Raw genomic sequence first — 20683 nt, 5'->3', positions numbered from 1 at the left:
GCTTAGCCAGTAGGTTACAGTAGGTTGTATCTCTCTAGGTCATGCCAGTAGGCTACAGTAGGTTGTAACTCTCTAGGTCATGCCAGTAGGTTACAGTAGGTTGTAACTCTCTAGGTCATGCCAGTAGGCTACAGTAGGTTACAGTAGGTTGTATCCAAGTGGAAACAATTATCAACCCAATATGGAAAGTGTCGAATTTGGTCAACAACAAAACGAATGGCTTATTTGCTACGTGAGGTTTACTTGATCCAACAGAAGTTTCGTAATGCATAAGTTGTTATGTGAACACGTGACATACCGACAACTTTGATAAAAACACTATAGGAGTTGTCTCCAGATCGCTATGCATATTCATGCTAGTAGCTTAGCATCTCTCTCCATTGAATACAGGCGGTGCATATTCATGCTAGTAGCTTAGCATCTCTCTCCATTGAATACAGGCGATGCATATTCATGTTAGTAGCTTAGCATCTCTCTCCATTGAATACAGGCGGTTGACGTCAACAACCCTCATAGAATATAAACAATAGATTGCAATAATAAGATTAATCCACCAATCCAAAGAAAGGATAGGCGGGAGATAGACAACCCACAGTGCCGCTTTGTGGACAACGACTCCCCTTGTGAGGGCGGAGAGACATCTTGTCAGTATATCCATAATCTTTGTTGTAGCCAACCCAACTCTCGCATGGCACTATTGGGAGACACGGTGCGTAGTAAATCATCACTACATTAAAATCACTACATGCAGTGCCCCCCAGTCTGCGGTCAGCAGATAGACCCTTCTCAAATGTATATGTTAAGTCACTTTTTGTAAACGGAGCAGAGAAAACAAGGGGTAGCTTGTTCTCTACGTCGTCTGATTCTAGACATATCAGTCATCATCCTGGGCCCTCCGTTGAAGAGGTATTGACGAGCCAACTCCAAATATCCAAAGTTAAAAACAAAATTCAAGGCGGTACTTACTGGTGTTACTCAGATCTCCAATCTCCACCTCTTCATCTTTCAATGTGACAGTAATCTCCCCTTCCTTCTTCACTCCAAAAATTGCATCCTCCTCTTCTTTCACTGTAACATCCTCCTCCTCTTCATCTTTCAATGTGACAGTAATCTCTCCTTCCTTCTTCACTCCAAAAACTGCATCCTCCTCTTCTTTCACTGAAACGTCTTTCTCTTCTTCTTTCACTGTAACAGACTCACCCTCTACTTCTATTTTTACTGTGATATCCTCTTCTTCCTTCTCCTCTTTCACGACAATGTTTAGCCCCAGAGCTTCTTTCTCCGTCCAGCAGACCTCCTCTTCTTTAACAAGAGGGGAGAAGTTTAGTGAGCTCATGTTCGGGGATGTTAGCTAGCTAGCTATCATTAGCGACCAGGCTAGTGCTAATTTAACCAGCCAGCTACTATAGCTGACTAATAAAAATTAACGTAATATTAAATTAAATAGGTTAACAAGTAGATACGACCGAAGTGTGTCTAAAACACAGTAGGTAATATACACCGAAAGCGTATAAATAGCTTGAATCGTTCGGCTATGTTGGCTAGCAAGCTACCGAGGTGGTTGACGAGCTGTTTATGAAGAACCGTCCACTAGATTATACGTCACGCTGGCAGCGTCGCCTGAAAGACGCACATCGCCGTCTGCTGACTGGAGGGGAAACGCAGTTGAGATCACAATTTATTTTCAGACAAAGATTATTGTAAATGGATTTAATTAAATAATACCATTATATTGAGACATACAAAGACAGGAATGTGTTGATTGATTAGTGCGAATAAAAAATGTTTACTACAGCACATTTAAGGCAGTCTCATTAAGTTATACTACATCTAAATTAGCAGCTAGCTACAGTAGGTCTATACTGCTCCTACACGGTGTAACAATACATCATATAGATGTATATAATGAACAGACTAGGTCTATACTGCTCCTACATGGTGTAACAATACATCATGTAGATGTATATAATGAACAGACTAGGTCTATACTCCTCCTACATGGTGTAACAATACATCATTTAGATGTATATAATGAACAGACTAGGTCCATACTGCTCCTACATGGTATAACAATACATCATGTAGATGTATATACTGAACAGACTAGGTCTATACTGCTCCTACATGGTGTAACAATACATCATGTAGATGTACATAATGAACAGACTAGGTATACACTGCTCCTACATGGTGTAACAATACATCATGTAGATGTACACTACCATTCAAAAGTTTGGGGTCACTTAGAAATGTCCTTGTTTTTTAAAGAAAATCAAAAAAATTTACTTGTTTTTGCTTTGTAATTATGGGGTATTGTGATGTCATTATGGGGCAATGTGATGTCTTATGGGGTATTGTGATGTCATTATTGGTTATTGTTTAGATTGATGAGGGAAAAAAATGATTGAATCAATTTTAGAATAAGGCTGTAACGTAACAAAATGTGGAAAAAGTGAAGGGGTCTGAATGCTTTCCGAATGCATTGTATATATAGGGGCAGTACTTAGTGACATCACTTCATGAAACAGGAGGTACAAATATATGACATAGTTTCACAGTATCAACATTCAATGTTTCAAAATATGTGACCAAGCTGGAAGTGGAAACGCCAGCCCAGCCACAATCCTAGGTTCACTGATGATCAACCTCCTTCTTCACATCTGACTCCTGATGATCAACCTCCTCCTCCACCTCTGACTCCTGATGATCAACCTCCTCCTTCACATCTGACTCCTGATGATCAACCTCCTCCTTCACATCTGACTCCTGATGATCAACCTCCTCCTTCACATCTGACTCCTGATGATCAACCTCCTCCTTCACATCTGACTCCAGTGATCAATTCCTCTCTATTGGATCAGCTGGTGATGTGAAAAGCAACGCTGTACAGATCTGCCAATCAGAGGTGTCTCTGACAGTGATGTCATCCCAATGAGGTTGTGTGTGTGTGTGCCTGTGTGTGTTTGTCTGTGTGTTTCTACTTGTGTGTGTGTGTGTGACAAAGTAACATGAGTCAACTATACTCATACTTTTTCTTCTAAATGTTCCTCATCAGCAACTTGCAGTCTTTTCCCACAAATTCTCTGTCCCTCCCCGAGGCTCACCATCTAGTCAGTGATGACTAATATGGACACCTACGGTAGGTCCGGACATTTGTTATTTTTTCCACAAAAAACCCTCAGTCGTGTCTCAACTTATTGTTGAGAGAATTGTATTTTATCATCTTTATTTTAACCTGTAGATCCATTGAGATAGTCTAATGTATTCCAGTTGGTGTATCTGTGTTGCTGTTCTAATGTGTTGAGACTGAGGAGAGAGACTGAGATGAGTGTGAAAGAAAGATGGAGGGAGAGATGAGAGAAGTCTTGGAACATGCTATGTAGGGATTTGATTAGTGTTGTTCCTGGTCAGGTCCAATCTTAAGGAAAACCTCTGGGCCCAAGATGTGGTTGGGTCCCGTGTTAAGGAAAACCTCTGGGCCCTAGATATGAATGAGAGGTCAAAGGTCTAGGAGTAGCTGAAGGTATAGTGTTATTACTACTGGTGAACTCACTGTTTATTTATGAGGAGTGAGTTTCTTTAGACAAAGTCTTTATTTACAATACTGTGATTTTCTCTATTTAAACTACTTTTTTACATTTGAAGACTTTTCTTTGTGTGATTTACTTTACCAGAGTAACACCACTGTGTCTAAATGATCACATGGTTTTATTCTGTTATTTTATCCACTTATGTTTCATGCAACATTTTTTATGTTCTTTGCTTTGATACTGTTACAAATGTTTTGTGATACAATATTAATGTAATTTCTTCTAAAGTTGTGTTACATGTACAGGCCTATCTGCATTACTACTCTGTTTCTACATATTTTAACATTCAAAGATATTGAGCGCTGAATCCTGACTAGATTTAACAATATCTTCACACACATTTCCTGTCGTTGTTATTGGTTGTTATTGGTTGTGTGAAACATTGATCATCAACAGAGGTCATGTATTAAACTGAGATAATGTCATGCTGAAGGTTGACCATGATTGAAGATTTTACAACATGGACTGGTAATATTTAATGTACATGTTTCAGTATTTCATTTATTTATAGGTATTTTGTGATTTTAGTTTTGTCTGCTGAACTGCATGCTGGAACTAGTGACTGGTCTGTAGTGACTGGTCTGTAGTGACTGGTCTGTAGTGACTGGTCTGTAGTGACTGGTCTGTAGTGACTGAGTGCAGTTGAAGTTTTGGGAATATTGGGAATCCCAATAGACGGCGTCATCCAATAGGACGTCATCACCACCACCGCCCACAAGTTAATTGTCATTCAGGTTATTAATGGGAAGAACATTAGCAATATGTCCTGTCTGGTAACTTGTTTCGTTCAAAGGATTCACATTGGCAGGTGCACAGGGAGAAACCCCATTAAAAAAACTCAGTTGATCTTAAACTGCGGAAACACTTTTGGAAGTCTATAACTGCATCAAAGTCTGTGGCCTGTGATGTTGGGACAAATGATAGTCCCTTATTATACAAGAGACAAAATTCACAAATTCTACAGCACAACGGCAGAGTCATGTCTTCAGTGTAAAACTAACAATGACTCAATAATCCTTCTGGGAATGTTATGATGTCATAAAGTTATGGGCAGAGTTAGAAAGTTGGCTGTTATATTATATTATATATTATAATATTATACTTAATTAAATCTGGAAATCAACCAATCCTCTGTTGTAAATTCAATAGAATGGGATAATGCATTATTATCTAAAAGTTGAAAGTGACGGAGAAGAAAAAAATTGTGCTGATGCGGGCACTGAATGCGCTGGCTGTGTTCTTGAGGTGGGTCTGGGCTTGAGGTGGGTCTGGGCAGGTGTGATGTAGTTAATGGAGATGGAGGTGTGTTCTAGTAGGTCTGGGCAGGTGTGATGTAGTTTTAATGGAGTTGGAGGTGTGTTCTAGTGGGTCTGGGCAGGTGTGATGTAGTTTTAATGGAGTTGGAGGTGTGTTCTAGTGGGTCTGGGCAGGTGTGATGTAGTTAATGGAGATGGAGTTGTGTTCTAGTGGTTCTGATGTAGTTAATGGAGATGGAGGTGTGTTCTAGTGGGTCTGGGCAGGTGTGATGTAGTTAATGGAGATGGAGGTGTGTTCTAGTGGGTCTGGGCAGGTGTGATGTAGTTAATGGAGATGGAGGTGTGTTTTAGTGGGTCTGGGCAGGTGTGATGTAGTTAATGGAGATGGAGGTGTGTTATAGTGGGTCTGGGCAGGTGTGATGTAGTTAATGGAGATGGAGGTGTGTTCTAGTGGGTCTGAGCAGGTGTGATGTAGTTAATGGAGATGGAGGTGTGTTCTAGTGGGTCTGGGCAGGTGTGATGTAGTTAATGGAGATGGAGGTGTGTTCTAGTGGGTCTGGGCAGGTGTGATGTAGTTAATGGAGATGGAGGTGTGTTCTAGTGGGTCTGGGCAGGTGTGATGTAGTTAATGGAGATGGAGGTGTGTTCTAGTGGGTCTGGGCAGGTGTGATGTAGTTAATGGAGATGGAGGTGTGTTCTAGTGGGTCTGGGCAGGTGTGATGTAGTTAATGGAGATGGAGGTGTGTTCTAGTGGGTCTGGGCAGGTGTGATGTAGTTAATGGAGATGGAGGTGTGTTCTAGTGGGTCTGGGCAGGTGTGATGTAGTTAATGGAGATGGAGGTGTGTTCTAGTGGGTCTGGGCAGGTGTGATGTAGTTAATGGAGATGGAGGTGTGTTCTAGTGGGTCTGGGCAGGTGTGATGTATTTAATGGAGATGGAGGTGTGTTCTAGTGGGTCTGGGCAGGTGTGATGTAGTTAATGTTTCTATGATGTTGTTGTTTGTATGTGTATGTTTTGTATTTTTATACAATATCAAATAAAATATTAAAACATTTCCAATGCAAAGTAACACCTCACAGTTTTATGTTTGGAGTTATTACATTAAACCAATCAGAATTTAGAAGAATGCTAAAGTCAGGTGTGATGTAATATGGAGGACCAGCCTATTCCCTATGATGTAAACTACAACAGAAATAACTTAAAATGTATAACTTTAAATTAAACCAATCATTTGTGCTCATGACTTGAGTGATTAACTAAACCACAGTTTTGGAAATGCATAACGCCGTCTAACCAAAAATCAAATAATGTTAGCTATATGCAGTTATCTTAGCCAGCCAGCTAACGTTAGCTATATGCAGTTATCTTAGCCAGCCAGCTAAGGTTAGCTATATGCAGTTATCTTAGCCAGTCAGCTAACATTAGCTATATGCAGTTATCTTAGCCAGCCAGCTAACATTAGCTATATGCAGTTATCTTAGCCAGCCAGCTAACATTAGCTATATGCTGTTATCTTTGCCAGCCAGCTAACATTAGCTATATGCTGTTATCTTAGCCAGCTAACATTAGCTATATGCAGTTATCTACGCCAGCCAGCTAACATTAGCTATATGCAGCTATCTTAGCCAGCCAGCTAGCATTAGTTATATGCAGTTATCTTAGTCAGCCAGCTAACGTTAGCTATTTGGCCAACTAGCTAGTAGCCTAACCAGCGTAGCCAACCAGCACGGTTATGGTCAGCGAGACCAACTACCGGAGACCAGTCAGAACCCAACTGTGAAAGGTTGCATCAATCAAATCTGGTATCAGGATATAATGTGATTCAGATTCACTGATTATACTATAATTATATTTATTTAACACAAGTGATAAATGGTAAATGCAATTTTCGTATATACGGGTTCACTGTATCACCACGCAGGGTAAAGCAGAGAACTGACTGAAATAGTACAGACATCCTCTTTTATACTGTTCCAGAGTTAGTTCCAACTTTAGAGTTGGCCTGTCACAGTAGAGGCTTAGCGTGGTTTTAAACTTGCTAGCCTATCGGTGGTGTCCAGTCACAGCACTCAGGATTGAAATGTCCGGAATGGTTCTTGTGAAGATTGAGCTGATTTGTTGGTTTCTACTCATTCCTCCATTCCTGTTTTCTTGTTATGCAGCATTTTCTCTACACATTCCTCAGTTCCTGTTTTCTTGTTATTCAGCATTTTTCCATCTTGTCTCAACCTTGTGGTTTACACAGTCGACACCCTAGATTAACAACAGCCTTCCTGCAGTCACGCTATGTTTTGTGATTAACATGTCCTACTTCTATAAGGCATATATTTATGTTAAAAGAGAACAAAACCATCCTTCACACACCTAACAGTAAGCCAAGGTGTAAAAAGTTACAAAACTCCCATAGTCTAATTCACAGAAAACATGCTGAAAAGTAGTGATGGGGAAACAAAGCATCCTGAAGCATTGATGCTTTCGAGCAAATTGTGTCAAAAAAATTGTTTCATTACTCAAGGCTTTGAGCGACACAGAATTTTGAACAGCCATATTTTTATAGATGAAGTCACACCTCGTAGCAGCGTAGCCATTATGTCATATATTAAACCACTGGCCGTGTTCGAGAGCATCAAATCGATGCTGCATTGTGGGTAAACGGTGACTGGCTGACTGATTTATAAATAATAATGAGTAGTTATTTATGATGCAAGGTGATTTGTAAATTAGTCAGTCAGCAGCCACCTGCACTGTCAGGCTGCAATGTCGAACAAGCCCAATACCAAACCAATCAGGTGTTCGACGAAATTATTTTTCAGACGTCATTGATCACGTGCTGCTGATAAAGTGACACTCCTTTGAATTATACCGCTTAGCGACTTCAGTACGTGCCTCATAGCTCCAGTCTCAAACTTAACCCCGTTCCTGCTGAAGAAGAGGAGGTCTGCTGGATGGAGAAAGAAGCTCTCGCGAAAGAGGAGGAGGAAGAGGAGGATGTCACAGTAAAACAAGAAGTAGAAGAGGAGGATGTTACAATACAAAAACAAGTAGAGGGCGAGGCTGTTACAGTGAAAGAAGAAGAGAAAGACGTTTCAGTTAAAGAAGAGGAAGACGCGTTCAGAGTGAAAGAGATGACGAAGTTTCAGTGAAAGAAGAGGAGACTGACGATGAACGTAAGTACTGTCTTAACAGAAGCACAAACTCTGTGGTTGTTGAACTGATGCTTGGTGTTAAAGCGGAAATCTGCAATTGCTACATCCATATTTGGACTTTAAAATTATTTATATATTTATTTATATATATATATATATTATATATTTTTATAGCCATTGATTCTTGAAGAATGTAACACATGCCTCATGAGCTTAGTTCAACTGTTGTACCCCATCAGAACCCCAAATAAGCTTTTTTTACTCCAATGTTTAGAAACAATGTAAATCAACACTGTATAGCCTCAACATGGTTAAAACTATAATGTTGATATCATGGATGGTCAGTCCTTTCATCCATAGTCTGTCTATGAATTTGAGACTAGTTAAATTTCTCCAGCCCCATCATTTTATTACCAAAACAGTGGTCGAATTTTAGCTTAGTTATGGGTTGAACTGCAGATTGGTTGATTGATTGTTGAGTGGCTTTTTTATAGGGGCAACCTAGTTTTTAAACAAACAAAATGGCTGCCCAGAGTCCTGAGTTGTGTTAGAATACTCATACTAACTGTACTATTTGTGATGTTAATTGAGTATATAGTCTGCTTATTGGTCATAATATGATATAGTTAGTATGCCAAAAATTCCCGGATGTTGTACTAAATTCGCTAAAATACGAAGTATACACGCAGTACTTTAGGGCCCATAATGCAATTCTTCAGGAAATGGGCGTGGCTTCAACGTTTTCAGATTTGAAGAAAATTAGGGAAAATATGCAGCCGAAGTCCAACGAGAGAGCGGATACAAATGAACTGCTTTAAATAATTATGACAAATGTTGAGCAATGCAATAAAGTAATTACTTTTCAAATAAGTTACCTTACACGTTATGTTAGCTACACTATCCTTACAAAACGCATAACATGTCTTTACAGCAGTATGTACCAGTATGTGAGCTAGCTACCTAACATTAGTTGGCTACTTATACATCAAACTTGCCAGTATAGTAACTCTATTCTAACTAACTACCCAATGTTTATTGACTTGATTAGAGCGCAGAATAACTGATGTATTTAATAACGCTCAACACCCGTTGAATATGGCCGGTGTCAGTAAACATCTGCAAAAAAGCTCAAATTAAATTGTTGCCAGCAGCACAGTTAGTCACCAACGCTCTGGATAACATGAAAACAGCCTAACCAGCTCTGCTAGGGCAAGTTAAATGGTAAGAGTGAGGTTTTCTCTCATTTGTGTCTAGCAAGCTATCCAACGTTAGCCAGTTAGCTTGGGTGCTTTACTGTCATTGTGAGGTCAGAACGCTTGGATCGACCCTACTCCTCAGCCATATAGTATTTGTTTACAACCAGTGGCGTTATACGAGCTTATGTTTTGGTTTCTGGTCGGGGTAATACGGTTAAAACATTTGAGACATTTATAAGTTATATTATTCACGAATCAATGGTTATATAGTAAATAGGTATTTCTATAACTGCCCGTGTAGATTTCCTGTGGGGGTGAAATTGTTACAGCTGTTGATAAGTCATTGTATAATATTCTAGCAATTATTTTCATGCCATTACATTAAAGGCAAAAGATTGTCTTTTCTTAGCAAGGTGTTGCTCAAATAATGTTAGCTGCTAATGCTAATCGCTAGTTAGCGGGCTAGCTAGCTTGCTAAATGTATTAAGAATCAGCGCAAACGTAGCTAGCTAATACTGCCTGTTACCAGTGCTGGTGTAGGCCTAGATAAGCATGTTTGTGCAGCGGTATCTTATCAGAGAGGAGTAAGCGAAGTGTGAATATGTTGGCTAGCTAGCCGGCTACACGAAGTAAGAAAACAACATGTAATGTAACATCTAATTAGGATCAACTGGAAACACTGACCAACACTTTGGTTCCTACCATGTCTTCTTCTCTGAGGTTTATTGTCAGACTAGACTCATCAGGTGTATTGCTGCCACCTACTGTACGGGGTTTGTAAAAGATAACGAAAACGCAAAAAAAAAATGGGATTAACAAATCATACTAATTAGGTAAAATAAACACGAACCAAATTCTACCACTACCCTGAATTTCAAACAAAAATGGTACTATTCAGATCCCTACACAGGTTCAGGAACCTGGGAGTGGTGGAACGTCTTCATTCAGTACTCCCTGTAACATTTTGTCTGAAGTCCTGGAGATCCAGAAATCTATTTGCTGTCTTCACAATCATGTCTAGCTTCTTTGATGTTTTATTCGTTTATTATTAATGCAATTTATCACTGCGGCAGTGAGGGCAATGGAAACACAATTTTGCTGTAGAAACTCCTCCATGCTAATGCGGAAACTGCTAGTTTTGGACGAAGGTTACTAATAATTTATTAATGCAATTTATCACTTGCTCTATAAACACAACAAAGTCCACCTTGTTCACTATTAGTGTGTTTGGATCCTTCTCCTGCATGGCTTCACTGCAGACTGTGGGACATGAACTACCTTCTCCCCTCTACTCCTTCAGCTATTTTCACTGCCTCCACATAGGACACCTGCTGGATGGGCCTGATCATCCTAGCTACTGTGACATCCTTCATCCGTACAGGGCACTCTGGGAACTCGGGAACGTGATTCCCATCACAATTACAACATGCTTCACCTGACTACGACATTTATTCCTTCGACAAACACTGCCACATGTCCAAACTTTTTTACAATTGTAACACTGCAGCGGCTTCTGTATATCTCACTTACCCAGGTTTTACATAAGATGGGAGAACCACTTCACCAAACCACAGTAAAACCTTCCGTCTATCATTCATTTTAATCAACGTGCGTCTACCTGAAATGTTTAACCTAAACCACACAAAGCTTTCTCCTTTTGCGCTGTTGACACACAATCCGTATCATACCGCTCCTGGTCACTCGAACCGATTCCACTTTTTTTTTTTCACTCCACTGTTCTTCACCATCGTCCACTCAGTCTCACCAACTCTATTCACGCCAAGAGAATCCCACAATGCTTCCTCCATTGCTCCTCCAGTCATCCCCTGGACTTCCTCGCTCTGTGCTGTGAAAGATGTGAGAGTTTGTGTTCTCAAAGTAGCATCTATATTGTTCTCATTCCATCTATATTGTTCACATTCCATCTATATTGTTCTCATTCCATCTATATTGTTCTCATTCCAGCACATCTGTTGCTTCACCAACTTGTTATCCCTTTCGTCTGCACTACTTGCTGTCATTTCCCTTCCTAATTTCCCTCTCTTGGATGTCTCCACCATGCTCCTACTCTGTCAGTAATTCCTCCCTGGTTTATTAATTGGTAGTCAAACAACAATATATTCAAGGTGATGCACATTCTATTCCAAATCTAGAATTAGAGTCGTCATTATGTTTCCATGATTTCAACAGTTCACCAGTTAACTAAGCCTATAATGTGGACACCAAGGATGTGGATACCAAGGAACTTGAACCTTTCAACTGCTCCACTACAACCCCTTCGATGAGAATGGGGGCGTGCTCAGTGTTTAGTCCCAGGGTCCTTAGCTTAGTGATCAGCTTTGAGGGTACTATGGTGTTGAACGCTGAGCTGTAGTCGATGAATAGCATTCTCACATGGGTGTTCCTTTTGTCCAGGTGGGAAAGTGCAGTGTGGAGTGCAATAGAGACTGCATCATCTGTGGATCTGTTGGGGCAGTATGCAAATTGGAGTGGGTCTAGGGTTTCTGCGATAATGGTGTTGATGTGAGCCACGACCAGCCTTTCAAAGCCTTTCAAAGCACTTCATGGCTACAGACGTGAGTGCTACGGGTCGGTAGTCATTTAGGCAGGTTACCTTAGTGTTCTTGGGCACAGGGACTATGGTGGTCTGCTTGAAACATCTTGGTATTATAGACTCAGACAGGAGATGAAATTGTCAGTGAAGACCCTTGCAAGTTGGTCAGCGCATGCTTGGAGTAGACGTCCTGGTTATCCGTTTGGCCCTGTGGCCTTGTGAATGTTAACCTGTTTAAAGGTCTTACTCACATCGGCTGCGGAGAGCGTGATCACAAAGTCGTACGGAACAGCTGATGCTGTCATGCATGTTTCAGTGTTACTTTCCTTGAAGCGAGCATAGAAGTAATTTAGCTCGTCTGGTATGCTCGTGTCACTGGGCAGCTATCGGCTGTGCTTCCCTTTGTAGTCTGTAATAGTTTGCAAAGCCCTGCCACATCCGACAGGGTCGGAGCCGGTGTTCAAGGGGTATATCAATCTCCACAGGGTAGCAGTAATACGTTGAGAGATTTGTCCACAAAGGGTTACCCCTCCCATAGGTGTCTCATTATTGGGATTCATTACTGATTTCCTACATGTAGCGCACTATGAAGTGTCTAGGGATACAGGTTAAGGGCCCTGTTGGAGATTGGTGGTTGGTAGTGGAGTCGAGGGAACAAGCAGGGTTGGACAGGGCCATGTTATTATCCCACACAGTCTCTGTGGTTCCGGATTCAGTTAAGGATGGAGCAGAGTTTGCCTTTTTCCCCAAAATTGTATGTAAGGTTCTCCAAAGCTTTTTACTATCATTCCTGTCATTTATCTTTTTTCCATTGTGTCGTTTTTTTTCTTTTTATTCAGTTTAGTCACATGATTTCTCAATTTGCAGGATGTTTGCCAATCGGTTGTACAGCCAGACTTATTTGCCATTCCTTTTCCCTCATCCTTCTCAACCATACCATTTTTCAATTCCTCATCAATCCACTGGGATTTAACAGCTTTTACAGTCATTCTCTTAATGGGTGCATGCTTATTAGTAACTGGAATAAGCAATTTCATAAATGCGTGCAGCGTCTGGTTGCTCCTCATTACATACCACAGAGCAGCAAACATCATTTACATCATCAACATAGGAATCACCCGTTTTCTTAAATAATTGAGACACACAAATGACTGGAGGGAACCAGAGATCAAGATAGCCTAACCATAAGAAGAAAAAAAACCTCTTCCTTAGCATTCTCCTCACGCTGCTGCTGGCCTTCGTAAATTCTGACGTTATGCTCCTGAAGTTTCCAGTAATAGGCTACAACAGCAGTCGGCAACCTTTTCCATTTGTAGTGCCAATTTATCTGACCATTTCTACTGATCTGGTGCCAGTTATGATTTTCATATGTACATTTTACTGGAACAGTTTCATTTAATTTATAATAGTATCTCAAAATAATTTTCTATGATTAATCTACATTCTATCTAAATGAAAATTATACAAATCTAAATAAAGCCAACAAATAAAAACAGCTAGAAAATATCCAGATAAAAATAAATCACATTGGCTGTGCATGGCCTGTCTACATAGTTGATACAATGTTTCAAGTTCTATCACCTGTAGGTCAGAAACTTGATATAAAATATTCTGGGCCCTGAGAGTTTCCCGCGCCAGTGAGGTTGGGACAGACACAGCTGTAGGCTATTTGTGTAAGGGATAAGAAGTAATCAGGTATTTTATGACATTTCCACTGGATCAGAGCATTACATTTTTCCATTTCATTAGAGTGGTTATCAAGACTGAGAGCTGGAAATATTTTACAAATACTTTGAGGAACTATTGTCATTCGCCAATTGATTTTAGTAAAACTTTGTTTACTTGCTGTTTGAGGTGAAGAGATAATTACTTTGAGAAGCTCCACAAATCATTAGTGGTGGTGTGTATATACTATCAGACATCCCCAAATAGGTGCATCGCTCTCTGCCCTCTGTTTGCTAAAACGCAATTTGGTTGCAGAAACTCCTCCATGCTAATGCGGAAACCGCTAGTTATACCAATACCATAGACCTACTGTAGGACCCAAAACTTCACCTAACAACAACATAGACCTACTGTCGGACCCATAACTTCACATAACAACAACATAGACCTACTGTAGGACCCATAACTTCACCTAACAACAACATAGACCTACTGTAGGACCCATAACTTCACCTAACAACAACATAGACTTACTGTAGTACCCATAACTTCACCTAACAACAACATAGACCTACTGTAGGACCCATAACTTCACCTAACAACAACATAGACCTACTGTAGGACCCATAACTTCACCTAATAACAACATAGACCTACAGAAAGGTGCATATATTGGAGACCAAAAGTTGTCTGGCACAGCTTAGGATTTCAACAACTTCAAAAACGTATTTCTAGCATACAATTGTCGATAATACTACAAATGTGAAAACAAGACAAAATATGACTATTGTTGTTCACTTGACTGTCTTAAGACAAATGTCAAATAATGAACATTCATTACAGATGTCATTGTTTGTACAACGTCATGGCTACGCTGTTGACATTACCTTTTTACAGTAGATTTTTGCTGTTGTGGGCCTTAAACCATCTGTCTGACTTTGTTGTTCACACAGGAGAGAGACGTGACTATCGTCGATCCTCTGGGGGGCCTCAACAACCTCATGATAGTGAAGAGGCAGAGAAGAGTCTCTCCACATCAAAACACCTCAAGAAACACCAGCAGAGACCCAGAGGGAAGAAATCTCACTTCTGCTCTGACTGTGGGAAAGGTTGCACATGTTCAGCAGAACTTAAAACACACCAGAGAACACACACAGGAGAGAAACCGTATAGCTGTGATCAATGTGGGAAGAGTTTGACTACATCTGGCTCTCTGACTTTACACCAGAGAACACACACAGGAGAGAAACCTTATAGCTGTGATCAATGTGAGATGAGTTTTACCAAATCAAGCAATCTGATAAGACACCAGAGAACACACACAGGAGAGAAACCTCATAGCTGTAATCAATGTGACAAGAGATACTCTGATAAAAGATATCTGATCAAACATCAGAAAATACATACATGAAGGAGTTGCTTAATGATATCAATGAAATAATGTCACAATGTAGAATGTTTTAACATTGTAGTAGGAGTATTTTAATGATGTCACAATGTAGATTCTAACAGTTACAGCCTTATTCAAAAATTGATTCAATCATTTTTTCCCCTCATCAATCTACACAATACCCAATAATGACATCACAATACCCCATAAGACATCACATTTCCCAAATATGACATCACAATACCCCATAATGACAAAGCAAAAACAGGTAAATAAATGAAAAATTTTGATTTTCTTTAAAAAACAAGGATATTTCAAAGTAACCCCCGACTTTTTAATGGTAGTGTCCATCTACATGATGTATTGTTACACCATGTAGGAGCAGTATAGACCTAGTCTGTTCATTATATACATCTATATGATGTATTGTTACACCACGTAGGAGCAGTATAGACCTAGTCTGTTCATTATATACATCTACATGATGTATTGTTACACCATGTAGGAGCAGTATAGACCTAGTCTGTTCATTATATACATCTACATGATGTATTGTTACACCATGTAGGAGCAGTATAGACCTAGTCTGTTCATTATAGTAGCTAGCTGCTAATTAGTAGCTAGCTGCTAATTTAGATGTAATATAATTTAATGAAACTGCCTTTAATATGCTGTGGTAAACATTTTTTATTCGCACTAATCAATCAACACATTCCTGTCTTTGTATGTCTCAATATAATGGTATTATTTATTTAAATTCATTTACAATAATCTTTGTCTGAAAATAAAATATGATCCTCAACTGCGTTTCCCCTCCAGTCAGCAGACGGCGATGTGCGTCTTTCAGGCGACGCTGCCAGCGTGATGTATAATCTAGTGGACGGTTCTTCATAAACAGCTCGTCAACCACCTCGGTAGCTTGCTAGCCAACATAGCAGAAAGATTCAAGCTATTTATACGCTTTAGGTGTATATTAGCTACTGTGTTTTCGACACACTTAGGTCGTATCTAGTTGTTAACGTATATAATTTAATATTACGTTATTTTGTATTAGTCAGCTATAGTAGTTGGCTGGTTAAGTTAGCACTAGCCTAGTCGCTAATGATAGCTAGCTAGCTAACATCCCCGAACATGAGCTCACTAAACATCCCCCCTCTCGTTAAAGAAGAGGGGGTCTGCTGGACGGAGAAAGGAGGTCTGTGGCTGAACATTGTCGTGAAAGAGGAGAAGGAAGAAGAGGATGTCACAGTTAAAAAAGAAGTAGAGGATGAGGCTGTTACAGTGAAAGAAGAAGAGAAAGACGTTTCAGTGAAAGAAGAGGAAGACGCGTTCAGAGTGAAAGAGGAAAATGATGTTACAGTAAAAGAAGAGGAGGATGCAGTTTATGGAGTGAAGAAGGAAGGGGAGATTACTGTCACATTGAAAGACGAAGAGGAGGAGATAGGAGATCTGAGTAACACCAGTAAGTACCGCCTTAAAATCGTTTTTTACTTTGGATATTCGGATTTGGCTCGTCAATACCTCTTCAACGGAGGGCCCAGGATGATGACTGATATGTCTAGAATCAGACGACGTAGAGAGCAAGCTACCCCTTATTTTCTCCGTTCCGTTTCCAAAAAGTGACTTAAAATATATATTTGAGAAGGGTCTATCTGCTGACCGCAGACTGGGGGGCACGGCATGTAGTGATTTTCATGTAGTGATGTTTTACTACACACCGTGCCCCCCAATAGTGCCATGCGAGAGTTGGTTTGGCTACACCAAAGATTATGGATATACTGACAAGATGTCTCTCCGCCCTAACAAGGGGAGTCGTTGTCCACAAAGCGGCACTGCGGGTTGTGTATCTCCCGCCTATCCTTTCTTTGGATTGGTGGATACATCTTATTATTGTAATCTATTGTTTATATTCTATGAGGGTTGTTGTCGTCAACCGCCTGTATTCAATGGAGAGAGATGCTAAGCTACTAGCATGAATATGCACCGCCTGTATTCAATGGAGAGAGATGCTAAGCTACTAGCATGAATATGCACCGCCTGTATTCAATGGAGAGAGATGCTAAGCTACTAGCATGAATATGCACCGGCTGTATTCAATGGAGAGAGATGCTAAGCTACTAGCATGAATATGCACCGCCTGGATTCAATGGAGAGAGATGCTAAGCTACTAGCATGAATATGCACCGGCTGTATTCAATGGAGAGAGATGCTAAGCTACTAGCATGAATATGCACCGCCTGGATTCAATGGAGAGAGATGCTAAGCTACTAGCATGAATATGCATAGCGATCTGGAGACAACTCCTATAGTGTTTTTATCAAAGTTGTCGGTATGTCACGTGTCCACATAACAACTTAAGCATTACGAAACTTCTGTTGGATCAATTAAACCTCACGTAGCAAATATGCCATTCATTTTGTTGTTGACCAAATTCGACACTTTCCACATTGGGTTGATAATTGTTTCCACTTGGATACAACCTGCTCTAACCTACTGGCATGACCTAGAGAGTTAAAACCTACTGTAACCTACTGGCATGACCTAGAGAGTTACAACCTACTGTAACCTACTGGCATGACCTAGAGAGATACAACCTACTGTAACCTACTGGCATGACCTAGAGAGATACAACCTACTGTAACCTACTGGCATGACCTAGAGAGTTACAACCTACTGTAGCCTACTGGCATGTCTAGAGAGATACAACCTACTGTAACCTACTGGCATGACCTAGAGAGATACAACCTACTGTAGCCTACTGGCATGACCTAGAGAGATACAACCTACTATAGCCTACTGGCATGACCTAGAGAGATACAACCTACTGTAGCCTACTGGCATGACCTAGAGAGATACAACCTACTGTAACCTACTGGCATGACCTAGAGAGATACAACCTACTGTATCCTACTGGCTTGACCAAGAGAGCTGAAGTTGTATAAATCCTGGATTTTAAATGAATATTTTCCATAATAATGATAATTTCTATCTTCCTATCCATATGTGGGTTCCCTCTCTTTTGTCTTCCCCTCTACACCAATAACAGACAACTACTGTGGGACTCCCAATCACGGCCGGATGTGATACAGCCTGGAATCGAACCAGGGACTGTAGTGACACCTCTTGCACTGAGATGCAGTGACTTAGACCGCTGCGTCCGTGTGTGTGTTTAACTTTTTAACTGTACTAGAATGTTAAAAGGCCGCTAAAATTTTAAATATCGGTTATCGGTATCGTTTTTTGGGGCAAGGCAAATATTAGATATTGGTATTAGCCAAAAATGTAATATCGGTGCATCCCTTTATTCTAAAATGTTTCACAATACCCCATAATGACATCACAATACCCCATAATGACATCACGATACCCCATAATGCCAAAGCAAAAACAGGTTTCGTTTTTTTGCAAATGTATTGAAACTATTCCCCAGGATAACTAGTCTCAGAGTAATGTAAGATCCCAGGATAATTAGTCTCAGTGTAATGTGAGCGGACCAACTAATTGGGCGTCACTCTAAAGTGGGAAGGTGGAACAAACGAGTCAGGAGTAGGTTTCTTGATTGAACACAGTTCTATATTGAGGGCATTTGGTCAACACAAACACTCCAACATAATCAATGAAAATCTTCTTCTCCAGATTAAACAGGAGCACGATTGTCTTTAAACTATAACAAAAGTCACCGGATTGTCACCGTCTCTCGGTGGCCATCTTCCAGAGCTAGTTCTTCCCTCCTTCCTTCTCTGCTGGTTCCATACTCTTATCGGGGAAGGAGAATATCTCATTAGTAGTGTCAGCTGTGCTTAATTGCCTCTGGTTACCTTGTCTCCCATGCCTTGTTGGGTTACCATCTGATCCCAGGATAACTAGTCTCAGAGTAATGTAAGATCTCAGGATAACTAGTCTCAGAGTAATATAAGATCCCAGGATAACTAGTCTCAGAGTAATGTAAGATCCCAGGATAACTAGTCTCAGAGTAATGTACGATCCCAGGATAACTAGTCTCAGAGTAATGTACGATCCCAGGATAACTAGTCTCAGAGTAATGTAAGATGCTTGGAAAAAGAAGCTGAAAAGAATAACAGAACGGCACCATTAGAACTAAAATGTGTCGCCTGGATGTCAGACCCCAAACCCTCCAAACTGTAAATAAATAATAAAAAAAAAATATTTATTTTTTTATTTCACCTTTATTTAACCAGGTAGGCTAGTTGAGAACAAGTTCTCATTTGCAACTGCGACCTGGCCAAGATAAAGCATAGCAGTGTGAACAGACATAATCCTAAGCCAGGATTCGGACACGGCAAGGACATCAGGGTTGGCAGAGTGTGCTAAAGCGGTGAGTAAGGCAAACTTAGGGAGGAGGCTTCTGATGTTGACATGCATGAGGCCAAGGCTTTTTCGATCACAGAAGTCAACAAATGAGGGTGACTGGGGACATGCAGAGCCTGGGTTTACTTCCACATCACCCGAGGAACAGAGGAGTAGTAGGATGAGGGTGCGGCTAAAGGCTATCAAAAATGGTCGCCTAGAGCGTTGGGGACAAAGAATAAAAGGAGCAGATTTATGGGCGTGGTAGAATAGATTCTGGGCATAATGTGCAGACAGGGGTATGGTGGGGCGTGGGTACAGCGGAGGCAAGCCCAGGCACTGGGTGATGATAAGAGAGGTTGTATCTCTGGACATGCTGGTCTCAATGGGTGAGGTCACCGCATGTGTGGGGGGTGGGACCAAGGAGGTATCAGAGGTACGGAGAGTGGAACTACAGGGTCCATTGCAAACCAAAACAATGATAATGATAACTAGCCTGAACAACAGTATGCAAGGCATATTGATATTTGAGAGAGACATACAATAAGGCATAAAGTGATTGCAGGTCTTGATTGGGAGAGCTAGCTAAAACAACAGGTAAGATAACAGCAGCAATAACAGGGTGCTAGTCTAACACAGCAACAACAGGTAAAAATGGCGACGACTAGGCAGAGAGGGTCGGATTAACTACACACAGATCCTGAGTTAAAGCACAGAGCCGACAGATAAAACACAAATAAACAGAATGGAGTACCGTGAATTAATGGACAGTCAAGCATGCATCAGCTATGTAGCCAAGTGATCATAGTGTCCAGGGGGCAGCCGTAGATGGAGCAGGGAGGCCTCCACTAAGCTAGCACGCGGCGTTTAAAGTTAGTAGCCCGGGGGGTGGTCTGCTCAGACGGAGGGGGTCTGCTCAGACGTGGTCGTGTCGACAGAGAATCCAAGCCAGATGGCGATGGCGAAAGAGAGGTTGTGAATTGTAGAATTGTGTTTGCTAACTGGTGCTAGCTTCGTGGCAGTGGCGCTAGCTGCGCTAGCCGCAAGCTAGCTGTGAGGATCAGAAGCAGTGGCTCAGGGATTACGGCAGGAATCCGGCGTTGTTGTCGAGAGACAGTCCGATGCTGGTAAATTGGTGAGTAATATCCAGGCTAATAACAGGGCTGGTGTCTGTGCAGAAGGTAAAAGCTACTAGCAGCGGCAAATAAATGGCTAAATTAGCTTGTAGCTGGTATTGTAGCCCAAGAATTCGCTGGTAGACCTCTTCAGCTAGCCGGCAGATGGGCCTAGCTCGAGGCTAGCTCAAGGCTAACTGGTGCTTGCTTCGGGACAGAGGTGTTAGCCAGTAGTAGCCACTCGGTTGCAGCTAGCTAGCTGTGATGATACGGTGTAATTGTCCAGAGCTTGCGTCAGGAATCCGGTGATGTGGTAGAGAAAAAGCAGTCCTATATGCTCTGGGTTGATATCGCGCTTGCAGACTGGCAGGTATTGGCCCGGTATTGAAGCTGGCTGTGTCCGAGTTGAGGGTGAAGACCGCAGCAGTGGCTAACTGACTACTAGCTAGTAGCTAGTTATCTG

The 20683-nt window shown here is 41.1% G+C and overlaps 2 protein-coding genes across 2 annotated transcripts in view; one reads left to right on the top strand and one right to left on the bottom strand.

Annotated features, from left to right (window-relative positions):
- Nucleotides 1-20683, bottom strand: part of LOC139549388 (zinc finger protein 180-like) — a 175557-nt gene that overhangs the window by 45752 nt on the left and 109122 nt on the right. The gene's annotated exons all lie outside the window — the stretch shown is intronic.
- Nucleotides 1-20683, top strand: part of LOC139548200 (zinc finger protein ZFP2-like) — a 33927-nt gene that overhangs the window by 979 nt on the left and 12265 nt on the right. The window lies entirely within an intron of this gene.

This window comes from Salvelinus alpinus, chromosome 2 (genome assembly GCF_045679555.1).
Source record: "Salvelinus alpinus chromosome 2, SLU_Salpinus.1, whole genome shotgun sequence".
NCBI lineage: Eukaryota > Metazoa > Chordata > Actinopteri > Salmoniformes > Salmonidae > Salvelinus > Salvelinus alpinus.
Note: the sequence above shows the minus strand (reverse complement) of the source record. Positions and strands in the feature narration are given on the sequence as shown.